Here is a 16,218-nt window from a genome sequence, read left to right on the forward strand (position 1 = left end):
AGATGTTACATGACCTCTATAATGCCTTGGATCTTCAATGTTCCCCTGATGAGCATGGGACAATCCTACATCACTTATCTTCATAAATAAATTCAAAACTAATTTTCGTCATATTAGCAACTACTATTTTGTATCTCATAGGAGACTCCTAGTGCACATGAGGTTTGATGGGACAGTTATGTAGATTTGATGATGGGACCACTCACTCCTGAGGAGGAGCCTACAATAGTAAGTTGTAGTTTGAATTCATGATTAAATATGTTATAAATTTAGCATGCTATGAATTATAATGTTATAGTTTAAATTGTAGATTCATCTAACAAAGGTATTTGAACATATACAACCCACAATCATAGAGGTACCAGCATTGCCGAGGCCATACTAGAGGACTCCTGACTGGCGCAGGAGGTCGACAAGAGAGGTATTTATTATAAAATTTTGATAGTATTAATATCCAATATAGAAAATATCATTATGCATTTGAGTAATTCAATGTTAGATACATAGAATCATATAAATTTAGTAGTCTAACTTTGGGTTTTCCTTTTTTGTTTATGTAGGAGGCATCCGATCCACCTAGTGTAGCGAAGAGGCTGCATTTTGATCATCCACCAGCACCCTAGGATAGTATAGTTTTCATAAGATGCATCATGAGACATTTTGAGATGGCATATGCCACATTGTATATAGAAACATTGATATTATACACATTCTGATGGCAGGATCAACCACATTTTGTATATGGATCTATGTATTTTGATATATATATTTGAGTACTTTGTCTATGGATACATGATCTTTGATATATATTTGTGTAAAATTTTGTCTATGGATACATGTATTTTGATATATATTTTTGTCATTTACATGCACAATGATATACATATTGATTTATTATCTAGTATTGTTCAATTTATCGTGGATCATGTGTCATGCCCTAAATTTTACTAGTAAAAACACAACAATTTTTTATTTTTTTTGTAGCTTATGAAGTCGCATAAGAAATTACATATTGTAAAACAAGGTTATCATTGAATAGGAGTTCAAGACTCATGTGAATAGTGTGAAGGTGTTAACATTTTAGTCACAGGTGGTTTTCAAATAGATTGGATGATAGTCTAGTTCAAGTTAGCATCACGAGTCAAACGAGCAAGTTCAAGATACAAAACTCATAAATTAGTGAGGTAATTCATATTCTAACAAGCCTCTGATACTAATATTCTATTAGGGTCTGTCGGTTGTATCATATGGACTAGGTCGTGATTCTAGCATGTAAGGGAAGGGGATCAGAATTACTTATTATCCTCATTACCAATGTACACACATTCATTAATCATTACAATATATATTAATGTGACAATTACTATATTACTATATCCTCATTATCTATCAACATTGCTTCCTCACCAAACTAGCACTCACTACAGTTTTCTAAACACAAAAATTACTATTTCAATACATAAATTATACTCACTCTAACAAAAGACAATTACTAACTATCTTGCTCATCAACTATTAACTAATCTAGCTACATTGCCATGCTTTTACATTTACTATTTTAATTACTATAATTACTATGCTATTACATTTACTTTTTACATTAAATTACATCTAACTATTCACCATAAGCTCACTTTCTCACTATCAATATTATTATTATCAAAGCATGTTAAGATTCAAAGTAGTTTCATAGTACGAATTAGTAAGCACATAAAATGAGGAACTCTTAGTAAGTCTAAGGGCCAATTCAAAGTACTTAACTCAATAATAATTCATGATCTATATTTAAACACATCCTACTACACCATTGTATTGAGTGTGTCAATTTAAATTTGTTAGATGAATTTTTTATGCAAGGATTAGGTGCAAGCATATAAAGAAGGTTTGTATATAACATACCTTGTCATTCTGACATATATGTATCAATGTATCAATGTGCTTTATTGACTAGATAAAACTAGATTTGAGTTATTATTTTAATCCACCATCCATCCTTATCCTTGATTCTCCAATCCCATCATCCCGACAACTTACTTCATATTAAAACCCTATTATATGTACATCCAATCAATCTTGGCTCTTATTTTATTTTTGAGTTAAATATTTAAATTTTTCATATTCTCTAACATGCACACTAATATGCCTTTATTTATTTAATTACTAATTTATTATTTGAGTGTTGGATGTGATTTAGAGGTCACAAGATTGTAATGTGTACCATTCTATCACTTAGAAAATATATTAGTCTAGGACACTTATTAGTCTCTATATGCTATTATTATTTTTATTTTTATTGGATAGTAGTCTAGAATTTGGGAATATTCTTTAATATTTTATTGCTCTATATTAAGGAAGGGATTTATTTGCCTTTACCATACATTTTCTAGAGAGGAAAATGCATGCCTATAGCAATGTATCTCATAGATTTTATTATGTCTTCTCTTACAACAAACTTCATTTTGTTATATCATAAAATTAATTTGATGATTTTCTTGCTTAGAATTGCATTAAGCTTGGTAATTAAAATCAATGTTATCCATGCATGTGATATGAACATAAAAATTTCCTTCCAAATTATTGAGTGCACAACAAGATTGTAACCAATCTACTAAGTTTTAAATTTATACAATCAATGGTATCACATAACATCTATGGATTTTTATTATCAACTAGTCATTTACAATACCACGAGGAGAAAACTTTCTTTCACATTTTCAAATGATAAGAATGATGTCAAAGCAAATCTGTGACTCATACCAATGCTTTCATAACAATATAAACTCCAAATGAAACATACATATACAACCTTATCAATTATTTCTTCTACACATACATTAGGTAACAATTATACAATCTCCTTCCATCACAATGGGGCAACATAAGGGACTTTTCAAAATCATAAGGAACATGGACATTGAAAGATAGGACAATGAGTAGCATGAACATTGTCCAACATGATCGTTGAGAACATGAACAAGCTGGTGAATCCTCCTTCACAAATGAGGGCATAATGTCAAGTTTTCTCATCCAACATCAATCTACAAGATGATCATTCCAAGCCATTTCCATTGCTCCCTTGGACACAAATCTGCATATGCAACACAACAAAATAACAAGGACCATGGGTGCTTTCCACCCAACCATAGGCCTCAAAGAGACCACCCCCGTGCTAGGGAACAAGGCTCAAACTGGGATACACATACAATCTTTCAATGCATAAACATTACATTTCAAACTTGAACAATTTTCCCCCAAGACTATTTCACAATGGCTTCACATATGGAACCATAAACATAGGGTGAAGGTGTGTTCTAAAATGGAGACTTGCCATACCAAACCATATTTGCAATAAACAATTTTCATTCCCTCTCGGGGCTATCATAAATGAACCATTTAATGCCCTCTCGGGGCTATCATAAATGAACCATTTAATGCCCTCTCAGGGCCTCTACATTTCCTCCTCCAAACCCACTACCATCAGCTGTAACTCCTCAAACTTCTTTTCTACACCATACTTTCCTTATCACCCCCAGCAAGATATGAAATGTTATGGCATACAATGGAGCCCATACTCCAAGGTTTTCAATACATTTTTTGAACCCAACTTAAGCCCTTCACCCTGGACTTCTCTTCCCTTCCCACAAGGGTGAGTGTAAGTCCCACACCCATAACAATACTCAAGCACAAAACAAGAAAACAAAACCAAGTAGAAATAAAACAAGAAATTTTCAAGAGCACATCACATTTTCACAACACAATATCAACACCCATAATACAACAAGGAAATAGACGAAATCCAAACCTCATCCTCACAATACTCCACGCAATACAAAAAGATGCACAATGGTGTCGCACTAATCTACATGGAATGAACACCATTCAAGCACTCACATGAATGCTACTCCACAATGCAATGCAATGCATACTCCATTGATAAACTCCACACTTGCGTATTTTCTTAACCATGCTAAAAGAAAGAAATGGAAAAGAAGCAAGTTTGAGATACCAACCTTGGTCCAAGCTAGGGTAAGGATAGTTTTAGTAGAGCTCCCCTAATCTCCCTCCAAAACCTACGTGTCTCTAAAATTAGAGAGTGGGCAAACACCCCACTAGTTTGGCCAAGACCCTCTAATAAAGCCTTCCCACTAACTTATTTTAGCAAAAACACTAAGCCACTCCATCCTTAAAAACTTGTCTCCTCTAATGGTTCATCGATAGCCCTCATGAGCTCTGAGTTATGACCCTCGAAGGATCGACCTCAAAATGCACTTAGAGCACCTTGAAGACTCCTCGGTACGGGGTGGCCGCAAATGATGGATGGTCTTTGTGGCTAGAAAAAGGGTGTGACTAGGGTTCACCTGCCCATCTGAAGCTAATGGCGCTGATGATTCGATGCCAAGATCAATGGTTTCAAAGTTACGCTATGGTGCACCTATGAACTAAGGCACACTGCAAGTTTTGGCATCGAGCAAGATCGCTGTGCTGAATCCAAACGGAATGTGATCTCTCAAAAATGAGATAGGTTATTTTAGGCCTTAGTTTCATCGTCCTATAGCATTTGATAGTTCATCGATAGCCCTCACAAGCTCTGAGTTATGACCCTCGAAAGATTGACCTCAAAATGCACTTAGAGCACCTTGGAGACTCCTCGGTACGAGGTGGCCACAAATGATGGATGGTCTTCGTGGCTAGAACAAGGGTGTGACTAGGGTTCACCTACCCATTCAGAGCTAATGGAACTAATGATTCGATGCCAAGATCAGCAGTTTCAAAGTTACACTGTGGTGCACCTATGAACTAAGGCACACTGCGAGTTTTGGCATCGAGCGAGATCACTGTGTTGAATCCAAACGGAATGTGATCTCTCAAAAATGAGATAGGTTATTTTAGGCCTCATAATCACTATCTTGTAGCATTTGACAGTTCATCGATAGCCCTCACGAGCTCTGAGTTATGAACCTCGAAGGATCGACCTCAAAATGCACTTAGAGCACCTTGAAGACTCCTCGGTACGGGGTGGCCGCAAATGATGGATGGTCTTTGTGGCTAGAACAAGGGTGCTACTAGGGTTCACCCGCCCATCCGAAGCTAATGGCACTGATGATTCGATGCCAAGATCAGCAGTTTCAAAGTTACGTTGTGGTGCACCTATGAATTGAGGCACACTGCGAGTTTTGGCATCAAGCGAGATCACTGTGTTGAATCCAAACGGAATGTGATCTCTCAAAAATGAGATAGGTTATTTTAGGCCTCAATATCACCATCTTGTAGCATTTGACATTTCATCAATAGCCCTCATGAGCTCTAAGTTATGACCCTCAAAAGATCGACCTTAAAATGCACTTAGACCACCTTAGAGACTCCTCGGTACGGGGTGGTCGCAAATGATGGATGGTCTTTGTGGCTAGAAAAAGGGTGTGACTAGGGTTCACCTACCCATCTGGAGCTAATGGCACTAATGATTCGATGCCAAGATCAGCGGTTTCAAAGTTACGCTGTGGTGCACCTATGAACTGAGGCACACTGCGAGTTTTGGCATCAAGCGAGATCGCTGTGCTGAATCCAAACAGAATGTGATGTCTCAAAAATGAGATAGTTTATTATAGGCCTCAGCATCACCGTCCTGTAGTATTTGATAGTTCATCGATAGCCCTCATGAGCTTTAAGTTATGACCCTCGAAAGATCGACCTCCAAATGCACTTAGAGCACCTTGGAGACTCCTCGGTACAGGGTGGCCGCAAATGATGAATGTTCTTCTTGGTTAGAACAAGGGTGTGACTAGGGTTCACCTGCCCATTCAGAGCTAATGGCACTGAAAATTCAATGCCAAGATCAGCGGTTTTAAAGTTACGCTGTGGTGCACCTATGAACTGAGGCACACTGCGAGTTTTAGCATCGAGCGAGATCGCTGTGCTCAATCCAAAAAGAATGTGGTCTCTTGGAAATGAGATAGGTTATTTTAGACCTTAGTATCACCATCTTGTAGCATTTGACAGTTCATTGATAGCCCTCTCGAGCTCTGAGTTATGACGTCGAAAGATCAACCTCAAAATGCACTTAGAGCACCTTGGAGACTCCTCGGTACGAGGTGGCCACAAATGATGGATGGTCTTCATGGCCAAAACAAGGGTGTGACTAGGGTTCACCCACCCATCCAGAGCTAATGGCACTGACGATTCGATGCTAAGATCAGCGGTTTCAAAGTTATGTTGTGGTGCACCTATGAACTGAAGCACACTGCGAGTTTTGGCATCGAGCGAGATCATTGTGCTGAATCCAAATAGAATGTGATCTCTAAAAAATGAGATAGGTTATTTTAGGCCTCAAAATCACCATCTTGTAGCATTTGATAGTTCATCGATAGCTCTCACAAGCCCTAAGTTATGACCCTCGAAAGATCGACCTCCAAATGCACTTAGAGCACCTTGGAGACTCCTTGGTACGGGGTGGCCACAAATGACTGATGGTCTTTGTGGCCAAAACAAGGGTGTGACTAGGGTTCACCCGCCCATCCAGAGCTAATGGCACTGATGATTCGATGCCAAGATCAGCAGTTTCAAAGTTACGCTGTGGTGCACCTATGAACTGAGGCACACTGCGAGTTTTGGCATCGAGCGAGATCCCTGTGTTGAATCCAAACAGAATGTGATCTCTCAAAAATGAGATAGGTTATTTTAGGCCTTAGCATCACCATCTTGTAGCATTTGACAGTTCATCGATAGCCCTCACAAGCTCTAAGTTATGAGCCTCGAAAGATCGACCTCCAAATGCACTTAGAGCACCTTGGAGACTCCTCGGTATGGGGTGGCCGCAAATGATGGATGGTCTTCGTGGCCAGAACAAAGGTGTGACTAGGGTTCACCCATCCATCCGGAGCTAATGGCACTAATGACTCAATGCCAAGATCAGCGATTTCAAAGTTATGTTGTGGTGCACCTATCAACTGAGGCACACTACGAGTTTTGGCATTGAGTGAGATCGCTGTGTTGAATCCAAACGGAATGTGATCTCTCAAAAATGAGATAGGTTATTTTAGGCCTCATTATCACCGTCCTGTAGCATTTGACAGTTCATTGATATCCCTCATGAGCTCTGAGTTATGACCCTTGAAAGATCGACCTCCAAATGCACTTCAAGCACTTGGGAGACTCCTCGGTATGGGGTGGCCGCAAATGATGGATGGTCTTCGTGGCTAGAACAAGGGTGTGACTAAGGATCACCTGCCCATCTGGAGCTAATGGCACTGATGATTCGATGCCAAGATCAGTAGTTTCAATGTTACGTTGTGGTGCACCTATGAACTAAGGCACACTGCGAGTTTTGGCATCGAGCGAGATCGCTATGATGAATCCAAATGGAATGTGATCTCTCAAAAATGAGATAGGTTATTTTAGGCCTCAGTATCATCGTCTTGTAGCATTTGACAGTTCATCGATAGCCCTCACAAGCTCTGAGTTATGACCCTCAAAATATCGACCTCCAAATGCACTTAGAGCACCTTGGAGACTCCTCGGTACAAGGTGGCCACGGACGATCGAGGGTCTACATGGTTGGAACAAGGGTGTCACTATGGTTCACCCACCCACTCAGAGCTAATGGAACTGACTTGTAGCCATTAGGAGTTAGATTTTGAAAAGTTGTCAAGAAAGGTTGACCCCTTTGACTTGTATCATGAAAGGTTGCTTTGTGCCTTGCTTGATTGTTTGAAGACTACTCCATGTGTCATTATCTTTCTTGGAAAAAAAAATTTCTTTTTAACATCAAGCTTGCAATATTATCAATTATTGTCAAACTTTTTCAACCAAGTCAAAATGTCAAATGCAAATATTTGTTTGCATTTTTTGCTAAGGGGAGTTTCATAAATTGACTTTGATTTTTTATGTCTCTAGTGCTTGAACATGCCTAAAATGGCTCTTTGGTCTTAGAGCTATTGGTATTTTCTAACTTCATGGTATATGATATGCATACTAAGAATTTCTTTCACTAAATGGTTTCCTTGATCTATTGACTACACTTAAATTTGTTCACTTGTCATCTCTCTTTCTTTATGTTCAATACAAAGAGCTAGAAGAGACAAATAATCTTTCTTACCTTCATCTCTCTAAGCACATGATAGAAATCAACTCTAAACTTGAGAAAAGGTTAGAGGAGAATATTGCATTCTTAAATTATTCTCCCTTAATACCTTTACATACACACGGGGCATTCTTAAATTAATCTCCATGGAAGAAAATTTCATAAAACTAAAGATTCCATAGTGTTGAAACATAAAATCCAAGATCTCATTTATGATGGTATTGTTGATACCTCTAATGACTCATCCACTCATAGCCTTCATATCCAACTTCATATCATGTCATTATGCATGTGCTATCTTGCTTATTGGCTTTAATTGCTTATCCTACATGCTATCTTCTTTCATGGATTTCATGGCTTATCCCAAATGTGCTTCATATAACTTTTCAATATGAACTTCTTTCAAAACATTATACAATATTATGACTCTTTATGCTTTCAAATGCTATGATTGGTTGCAAAATGGAGGAAATCAAGTATTCTAATTGTTCAGCCGTACTTTCTAGATTTTTCTTATTTGATTAGTTTGATAAAAATAGTTTTAATAATCATAATGTCAGCTTTATGTCAAATAAGGAAAAACCAAATTTGTAATAAGATATCCACATGCAATTATCTTTCATATAGTTATAAATGCTCTTAAAATTGTCGTTATAGCCTTGTATCACATGCAAATATGATTTGGAAGAACTTGTTCAATATCTTCCTCTTATAATTCCTTACAAAGAACCTACCAAAATACAAAAACCATATACAAAAAACTACACATTTTACATCATAATACATCATAATACATCATAAATTTTAGAAATTCTCCCCAATACCACCCCCCTCCAACTCTTCATGATGTACCTACATTCCAATATCATACAAGAATTAGTAACTTATTTTATTAAACAAGATAATCATCAATTCATTAAATCATTATGAAGAAAATAAAATAAGAAGTATATATACCTAGTCAAGAATTCCAATAGGGTCCTCTCTCTGTTTTAGGGTCTCCAACAAGGCTTCATGATCAACATTAGCAATAGTAAAAAGTTCTTTTACTTTTGTTCTTCCTTGATGCTTCAATAACTTTACATTTGTTGCTATAATAAGATACGAATATATGAGAATTACTTTGTGCTTCTGATAGTCTTGGAATGCAGGAATTTCATTCCTTCTAAGCATGTATGTTCGCAGCCATGTTCCAGCAACAACCACTAAACCAGTAGGATATGTGAATCCATCATCATCTGTGATTGGTTGTGCAAGTTTTTGTTTGCCTCTTACACAATGTGCTAACCAATAATCAAATTTCTCAGCATTCCCTTGTGGTGCAACCAATGCAAAGACATGTCCTGGCTGAAGTAGATCTGATAGATGGTTATGCTCAAGTGAACTTTCCATGTCATCATTTTTGATAGAGGGTATGATAGACAATGGATTAAGATAATGTGGAGCCCATGTGTCCACCCACTCACTTGACTCACAATGATCCCAATCACACTAAAAACAAGTATGACAAAAACAAGCTAGTTATCGTGTCCAAATGGTCCATGTACTAGAATTAAAGCTCCGAAATGAATGCATTTTTGATGAGTCTCTCATTGTAGCACAATCTGATCTATCACCTATGGACCCTTCCTCAACCAACCAAAAGAACTTGTGTACCACTGAATTAAGAGTCCCCCCTATGATAATGCTAAACTACACCAATCAATAATGCTACGAGCAACAAGAAGCTCTGTTGTTGAAATCTTCAGTTGCTCCTTAACAAGAGCTCTCTTCACACATGCCCCTACTCCATCATGTTCCCCTTTTCCATGGCTGGACTCAAAAAAACTCCAAATATGAGGCACCCCTCTCTCTACATGCATCCTACACAACCAATAAAACATGCGAGCATTCTTGAATTGACCTGTACAGTTATCTGACCAAATGATATGTCTATCCATAGCAATTGCATGCTCATGTAAGAAATAAAAAAAATTCTCAAAACAATGTTGCACAAACTCGTGAGAGCGAGATCTATCATCACTCATATAAAAATGATACTCTCTAATAATCTTTCGATTATCTTCCGCACTATCAGGGGCATGTCTATATGTTATGTGAACAAAAATTGCAATCTGAATGGAGTTGTAATACTGAGATTGTGTCTCATTTTGAGGTTGCAATGTGTAGTTCTCAGCAAAATCAACAACTGATATAATAGTGCCAATGGGAAAAGTCTCCTTACATGTTCTAAATTGTTGATCCAACCACTGAAACTTGTGACTATGTCTTGCATACTTGTAAAAAAGATTTGCCTTGAAATCTGAAATAAAATTAGCCACATTGATATCTTTTCCAACCAATTCACATCTAGAGCTCTCACTCCCACTCTTCAATGTGTATTTCACTATTTCATATACCCTTTTTTTTAGTATTTTCTTTCCAAGATCTTGTTTGCACCCCTCATGGAAACATGTGTCAAACTTGGATAAGCCACCACATTCTGAACACTTCTCATTTAAGCAAGCATTTCTATAAAAGGAACAACCATCAACTCTACGACATAAGAGTTGATCTAGCAAGTCTCTTGATGATTTTGGAAGCCCACTAGCCCCACAACCCTCCAACATTTCTTTACTATGCAAAGTAGAAGGAATGGAGCGTAATAGTTCATGGTGCATAGAAAACTCAACATGATATTTGCAACAACATTTATTTCAAATTTTGAGTGGCACACAATAAAATGGCTTCAAAGATTCAAAATCCCTTTGTGATATATGAAGACTTTGATGAATCTCTCTAAATTGTTTGAACAACATAGTTTGACTTACTTCTAAATAGTGTTTAGGATGTGGCGTGCAATCTCTAATGTCAATTCTCAACTTTAAGATGTCTTTAGCATTGGGTGATACTCATGAGTTAGAGTGCCAAAATTGTGTAATTTCTTCCTTCACATCGTCGGATAGCTTCTTATCAAAACGTGGAACTCTCCCACCAAATGCCCATGTTTCATTTTGAAGAGGATCATCAATTTTCTCTCGTTGACTAAGTGCTCTTCTCAAAGTAGTACAATTTAGATTCAAATCAATACAAGTTTGTCTCATATATCTACCAAAGAGGTTGTAATGACTCTTCGAGCAGCTCTATTATCCTTCTCTCTGCTATTTTTCCCAATGCTATTGAGAGCACTAAAAATATTCTTCACGATAATGGCATTTCTTTCCAACTTTTTATTGCCACGAATCTTCAATTTGGAAAGGTCTCATCTTTTGCATCTTTAATAAGTGCATGAAAAGCTAACATTGCTCTACCACTGTCTTGTTACCGAAAAACATCTGATATAGTCTTGAAGCCCATAACCAAATGGATCTTTCTAATTTTTTTCCTTCCAAACTAGCAATAATCATTTCATCAATTTCAATTATCCATTTTGGTGTTTTAGAACCTTCATGCCGACTATAATTAGGAGATATGTAAGGTTCTTGTGCATTAGGTTCCTGTGCATTGTCATCTTCGACATGGTCAATTATGCAATTTGGATTATGACTTGGTGGCATTTCTTCTTCAAAATTTTCGTTCTCCAAATTTTCAATTTCGGCATTATCGTTTTCAATAGGTACATTTTCATTCCCGAACTGTACATATTCATTATCCGATTCTATGATTTCACCTTCGATTAATTCATCATCAACTTGACTGATATTTAGCATAGCTTGTCTTTTTCTTCGGTGTTCCATTTTGTCCCTTTCTCTATATGTCGCAATGTCTTCATTGGATATCTTCCTTTTGCGTTTATCCTTTCGACGACTGCTGCTCCCCATTCATATGACAAATTTGAACACCTAAGGTTATATTTTAAATTTTTTTTTGATTAGTTGGGCCCCAAAACGCGATTTTTTTCAAAACCCATGAAAAAAAGTGGAAAAGTGATGTTGTTGGGTCTGCAGGGACAGGGAATTATTGAAAATTGGTGCTAGCAAAATCGAATATCCGATATTGTAAAGTGAATTTTTGGAGAGAAAACTTGCTATAATTTTCTGACTTTGGTTTATTAATAAGCTAATAGTATAGTAGTATTAATATATAATAGTATTAATATAAAGTATCAATAGTATTAATATATAGTAATATTAATATTTAATGTTTATTTATATTATCATAAAATAGTATAAATACTATATATATGTATCCTTTCATTTTTTAACTCATATACATAGGAACGATTTGAATATGTCTGTAGAGGTCCTAGGATCTCTAGGAACATATGTCATCATTTAATGGGTCAAAGAGGGTCGTGGGTCACCCTATGATCGCCTTTGACCCATATGGCCCATTCGAATATGTCCCTGGGACCCTTAGGGACATATGTCATCGTTTAATGGGTCAAAGCGGGTCATAGGGCACCCTATGACCCCCTTTGACCCATATAAATGATTTGAATATGTCCTTAGGGGTCGTAGGACCCCTAAAGACATATGTCATCATTTAATGGGTCAAAAGGTGTCATAGGTCACCCTATGACCCCCTTTGACCCATATGAACGATTCAAATATGTCCCTAGGGGTTATAGGACCCCTAGAGGCATATGTCGTCGTTTAATGGATCAAAGGGGGTCATAGGTCACCCTATGACCACCTTTGACCCATATGACGCATTCGAATATGTTCCTAGGGGTTCGAGAACCCCTAGCAACATATGTCATCATTTAATGGGTCAAAGGGTGTCATAGGTCACCCTATGACTCCCTTTGGCCCATATGAATGATTCGAATATGTCCCTAGGGGTTATAGGACCCCTAGAGACATATTTCATCATTTAATGGGTCAAAGGGGTTCATAGGTCACCCTATGACCCCCTTTGACCCATATGACCCATTCGAATATGTTCCTAGGGGTCCGAGGACCCCTAGCGACATATGTTGTCATTTAATGGGTCAAAGAGGATCACAAGTCACCCTCTGACCCCCTTTGATCCATATGAACAATTTGAATATGTCCCTAGGGGTTCTAGGACCCCTAGAGACATATGTCGTAGTTTAGTGGGTCAAAGGGGGTCATAGGTCACCCTATGACCCCCTTTGACCCATATGACCCATTTGAATATGTTCCTAGGGGTCCGAGGACCCCTAGCGACATATATTGTCATTTAATGGGTCAAAGAGGGTCGCAGGTCACCCTCTGACCCCCTTTGACCCATATGAACAATTCGAATATGTCCCTAGGGGTTCTAGGACCCCTAGAGACATATGTCATTGTTTAATGGGTTAAAGGGGGTCGTAGGTCACCCTATGACCCCCTTTGACACATATGACCCATTTGAATATGTCCCTAGGGGTTCTAGGACCCCTAGAGACATATGTCATCGTTTAATGGGTCAAAGGGGGTCATAGGTCACCCTATTACCCCCTTTGACCCATATGACCCATTCGAATATGTTCTTAGGGGTCCAAGGACCTCTAGCAACATATGTCATCGTTTAATGGGTCAAAGGGGGTCATAGGTCACCCTATGACCCCCTTTGACCCATATGAACGATTCAAATATGTCCCTAGGGGTCCTAAGATCCCTAGGGACATATGTCGTCATTTAATGGGACAAAGGATGTCATAGGTCACCCTATGACCCCCTTTGACCCATATGAACGATTTGAATATGTCTCTAGGGGTTATAGGACCCCTAGAGATATATGTCATCGTTTAATGGGTCAAAGGGGGTCATAGGTCACCCTATGACCCCCTTTGACCCATATGACCCATTCGAATATGTTCTTAGGGGTCCGAGAACCCCTAGTGACATATATCGTCGTTTAATGGGTCAAAGGGTGTCATAGGTCACCCTATGACTCCCTTTGACCCATATGAATGATTCGAATATGTTCTTAGGGGTTATAGGACCCCTAGAGACATATGTTGTCGTTTAATGGGTCAAAGGGGGTCATAGGGTGACCCATATGACCCATTTGAATATGTTCCTAGGGGTTCGAAAACCCCTAGCGACATATGTCATCGTTTAATGGATCAAAAGGTGTCATAGGTCACCTTATGACTCTCTTTGACCCATATGAATGATTCAAATATGACCTTAAGGGTTATAGGACCCTTAGAGACATATGTCGTCATTTAATGGGTCAAAGGGGGTCATAGGTCACCCTGTGACCCCTTTTGACTCATATGACCCATTCGAATATGTTCCTAGGGGTTCGAGGACCCCTAGCGACATATGTTGTCATTTAATGGGTCAAAGAGGGTCACAGGTCACCCTCTGACTCCCTTTGACCCATATGAACAATTTGAATATGTCCCTAGGGGTTTTAGGACCCCTAGAGACATATGTCAACATTTAATGGGTCAAAGGGGGTCATAGGTGACCCTATGACCCCCTTTGACCCATATGACCCATTTGAATATGTCTCTAGGGGTTCTAGGAACCCTAGAGACATATGTCGTCGTTTAATGGGTCAAAGGGGGTCATAGGTCACCCTATGACCCCTTTTGAGCCATATGACCTATTTGAATATGTTCATAGGGGTCCAAGGACCTCTAGCGATATATGTCATCGTTTAATGGGTCAAAGGGGGTCATAGGTCACCCTATGACCCCTTTTGATCCATATGACCCATTCAAATATGTCCCTAGGGGTTCTAGGAATCATAGAGACATATGTCATCGTTTAATGGGTCAAAGGGGGTCATAGGGTGACCTATGACCCCTTTTGACCCATATGAACCATTCGAATATGTTCCTAAGGGTTTGAGGACCTCTAGTGACATATGTCATCGTTTAATGGGTCAAAGGGTGTCATAAGTCACCCTATGACTCCCTTTGACCCATATGAACGATTTGAATATGTCTTTAGGGGTCCGAGGACCTCTAGCGACATATGTCATCATTTAATAGGTCAAAGGGGGTCATAGGTCACCCTATGACCCCCTTTGACCCATATTACCCATTCGAATATGTCCTTAGGGGTTGTAGGAGCCCTGGAGACATATGTTGTCATTTAATGAGTCAAATAGAGTCATAGGTCACCCTGTGAACCCCTTTGACCCAAATTACCCATTCGAATATGTTCTTAGGGGTCCGAGGACCTCTATTGATATATGTCATTGTTTAATGGCTCAAAGGGGGTCATAGGTAACCCTATGACCCCCTTTGACCCATATGACCCATTCGAATATGTTTTTAAAGGTCCAAAGACTTCTAGCGACATATGTTGTCGTTTAATGGGTCAAAGAGGGTCATAAGTCACCCTATGACCCCTTTTGACCCATATGAACATTTCGAATATGTCCCTAGGGGTTCTAGGACCCCTAGAGACATATGTCATCGTTTAATGGGTCAAAGGGGGTCATAGGTCACCCTATGACCCCATTTGACCCATATGAACGATTCAAATATGTCCTTATGGATTTTAGGACCCCTAGAGACATATGTCATCGTTTAATGGGTCAAAGGGTGTCATAAGGCACCCTATGATCCCCTTTGACCCATATGAACGATTCAAATATGTCCCTAGGTGTCTTAGGACTCCTAGGGACATATGTCATCGTTTAATGGGTCAAATGGGGTCATAAGGTTACCCATGACTCCCTTTGACCCATATGGCCCATTTGAATATGTCCCTAGGACCCTTAGGGACATATGTCATCGTTTAATGGGTCAAAGTAGGTCATAGGGCACCCAATGACTCCCTTTGACCCATATGAATAATTCGAATATGTCCTTAGGGGTTCGAGGACCCCTAAGGACATATGTCATCATTTAATGTGTCAAAGGGCATGATAGGTCACCCTATGACCTCCTTTGACCCATATGAATGATTCAAATATTTCTCTAGGGGTCTTAGGACCCTTAGGGACATATTTGAATCGTTCAGGTGGGTCAAAGGGGTATGTCATCGTTTAATGGGTCAAAGGGGGTCATAGGTCACCCTATGACCCCCTTTGACCCATATGAACGATTTGAATATATCCTTAGAGGTTATAGGACCCCTAAAAACATACGTCTTCGTTTAGTGGGTCAACGGGGGTTATAGGTCACCCTATGACCCCTTTTGACCCATATGACCCATTCAAATATGTTCTTTGGAGTCCCAAGACCCATAGCGACATATGTCATCGTTTAATAGGTCAAAGAGAGTCAGGCCACCCTATGACCCCCTTTG

The sequence above is a fragment of the Cupressus sempervirens genome, chromosome 5 (genome assembly GCF_028749045.1).
Source record: "Cupressus sempervirens isolate cs-2001-9-10 chromosome 5, ASM2874904v1, whole genome shotgun sequence".
NCBI lineage: Eukaryota > Viridiplantae > Streptophyta > Pinopsida > Cupressales > Cupressaceae > Cupressus > Cupressus sempervirens.